The sequence below is a fragment of the Corvus brachyrhynchos genome, unplaced genomic scaffold (genome assembly GCF_000691975.1).
Source record: "Corvus brachyrhynchos isolate BGI_N302 unplaced genomic scaffold, ASM69197v1 scaffold5, whole genome shotgun sequence".
Lineage (NCBI taxonomy): Eukaryota > Metazoa > Chordata > Aves > Passeriformes > Corvidae > Corvus > Corvus brachyrhynchos.
Window position 1 is genome coordinate 6,915,767 of NW_008238321.1, and position 3,295 is coordinate 6,919,061.

Here is a 3,295-nt window from a genome sequence, read left to right on the forward strand (position 1 = left end):
GGGACGGGTTTCTCCACAACCCTGTGGGGCCGCATTCAGCCACATGGAGCCGGCGTTTGCCTGCTGCCGGCTGTCCGTGTGCCACGTTCGGTGGCTGCTGGAAGCTCACTGCCCATGATATTCCCTGCATGCCCCAGATGCTGGCACAGCCATAGCACTGAGGTCCCCAACATGTGCCATGGGAGTGGATGTCTCACCCCATCATCCCGCCATTGCCACCGCTGTGGGAATGACCAGTTGGGGCTGCCATGTGTAACACAGGTCTCTTCAACCCAGAGCCAGTTTTTGCTGGAGCAGTTTTCTTAAATGAGGGCAATTAAAACAATGGGAAAATGGAAAGTTTTTGTCAGGGAGCTGCAGTGGCAGAGGGGGAAGGTGCTGTGGTGAGTCAGCCTTCCAAAGAAGCCCCAGCGCCAGGTAAACAAGCTGCAAACCAGGAGGTGTTAGTCACTGGCTTGGGCTGGGCTGGCTCAGCCTGGGGAGGGCATCAGCAAAACCCTCCAGCTCTGGGAAAGGGTTCAGTGGCATCAAACCCCACCCGTGACAGGAGAGCAGCACCTGCTTCTGTCATGGTGTGGAGATCCCACCAGGACCATCCATTGGCTCTGCCCGCCAGGATGTCACCGGGATGTGACGTGCTCCGTGTGGCTGTGCCGTGTGGCTGTGCCATGTTTTTCCGGCTCTGATGCAGCACATTTTTTCACAGGGCCGGGTGCTGCCGGAGCAGGAGCAGGACAGCGGGGTGCTCCTCCCGGGTGGCCATCACTCCCCACAGGACCTTGGGCAAGCCATTTAATCCTTCTGTGCCGCCAGCTCGCCGTCATTACCGTGGAGCCAGACAGATGGATGCCCAGGGGAGAGGGCAGGAGTCATGGCTCGAAGCTGGCAAGCCCTGGGATCCACACTGGATCCAGGCTTGGACTGAGTGGCGCCTGTGAGGGCTCCCCTCCTTGTGCCCTGCTCCAAGTGGAGTCCCAGTGTGGGATGCTGGATGCAGTCCCTGGCTGTGAAGGGATCCAGAGCCCCCCACAGCCCTGCCTGGGGAACATCTGGCTGGGGAAACACTGACCGAGGGAGGCTTGGATGCCCCTCGTGCCACCGTGTGTCTTACAGGGGTGAGACCCCCAGGCTGGAAATCCATATGGGGTGAAAAACACCCTCCTGGATGGAGAGAAAGGCTCCTAGGCTGCTCTGGGAACTGTCTCTGTGCCCTGCCCTGCCTGTGCCAAATTTTCGCAGAATCAGAGAGTGGTTTAAGTGGCAAGAGACCTTAAAGACCATCTTGTTCCACCCCTTGCCATGGGCAGGGACACCTTCCACTAGACCAGGTTGCTCCAAGCTCCATTCAAACCCATTTTTCCCACTGGGAGAAATAAAAGGGCCCAAATTATCCCCTGGATGAAATCCACAGCACTCAGCTGCAGCTGATGCAGCCCAAAGAGGAGGCTGCAGCTTCCATGGGGTGGAAAAGCCCACAAGGATGGTCCAGAGCAGGCTGCACATGCATGCAGAGGCTTGAGCTTGTCCCAGAAGCCACAATAAATCCTGTCCCACCAAGCAGAGCCTTCCTCTTGTCCAGAGATGCCAAATGTCTGCAAGTTCATACCTTTCTCCTAAAATTGATTAATTACACTGCTGGATGGGTTATCAGTAGCTGAGTCCCATGGCTGCTGCTGCAATGGGATCTCACTCTGCTTTAGCAGGAAAATCCATATCTTTCGTCCCCACCTGTATTTCCCCTCATTTTGGCTGCTGGGCAGGGTAGAGGGGATCCCCCTGTGAGGCTGCCTGCCCTGCCAACCCCGTCTCTCCTCAGCATCCCTGCCTAAAAACGTCACCCTGTGCAAAAGCCAGTGCTCTCAGCCTCCTCCATCACTCGCCCCCTTGGCCACCGCCCCGGAGCTGCCAGTGCAGCCGTCGGATGTCTGCTCTGCTGACTCCGTATAATGCAAGTTTTACAAATGAAATTGTCACATGGCCCTAAATTAAATACTTTGGAGAAACCCATTATAAAGCAGCAGCACAATTAGCTTTATCAGCCAGCCCAGAGTCATGCCAAAAACCAAAGCCGACTCACTTGACAGGAGCTGCCATCCATGAAACCAAGCTAACGACCTTAATTATATTTTTAGCTTCTAATTTTTGGCTGACAGTATCCTCAATTACCCAGCCCATAATTTGTGCAGGGATGGCGATCAGCCTCACCTGGCCTGTAATTCCCAGGATCAGCCCTTTTATCCCTTTTAAATATTAAATTGACTCCCACTGGCCAACCTCCAGTCCTCTGGAATTTCCCCAGGGTTTTGGTGTTAAAAATTAACAGCAGAGCTCCTGGGCAGGCTGCAAAGCCCTTCCCATGAGGGTCCTGCCAGGAAAACGCCTCTCCTGAGAGAATTCAGCGATGAGGACAAGGAGTTGTTCCCACCAGGTCAAAACTCCACGTAATCAGATCAGCTGTTCTGGCCAAAGATTGTTCTTTGACTCATCTCCCTTATCTGCCACCCACGCTTTACACCTCAGCTCACAGCCCTGGCACTGAACCCTCCTTTCCCTGCTCCTTCCCTACGCATTTCTAGGGCTTTTTGCTCATTTCCATGCCAGACCACAGCCAACCCAGGTCTTTTCCCATCTGGCCATCCTCGGTCTCCAGCTGGCTGCTGGGTTTGGGGAGCCAGCCCTGAGCACAGCCTGGGTTTTGGTAAAAAGCTTCCCTTTTCCTGATCTGTGTCAGGTTTTGGCAAGGAGGCTGTTGCAGCATCACCCTGATGATGCCTGGACCACTCAGGGCTCACCCACAGCCCTGGCACAGCCTCTTTGAGGGACAGACCCTCGGCACAGGGGCTGTCACAGTGCCCAGACACCGGTGCGTGCTGGGCATCCATGGATGATGCCCCACTGCAGCCCCGGGTGACAAGATGGTGACAGGATAAGGAGCAAAGAGAGGAATGGAGCAGTGCGGGGTGTACGGGGAGCCCTGAACCCACCAGGCTCTGGGGGCTGGTGCAAACGGAGGTGCCAGGGAGGGGCAGGAGCCAGCCTGGGGGGCTGGATCCCCACATGGAAGTGTCCCAGGCCAGGCTGGACGGGGCTTGGAGCAACCTGGGATAGTGGAAGGTGTCCCTGCCCCCGTCACGGGGTGGAACTGGATGAGCTTTAAGGTCCCTTCAACCCGAACCATTCCATACGTTGTTACCCCCCGCCTTGGCCCGTCTGGCGAAAACAGGGCTGGAGCGGGCGGTTTGGAGGATTTTCGGGCTGCGGGGGCAGCCCGAGGCCCCGGGGGGCGCGGGGGGGC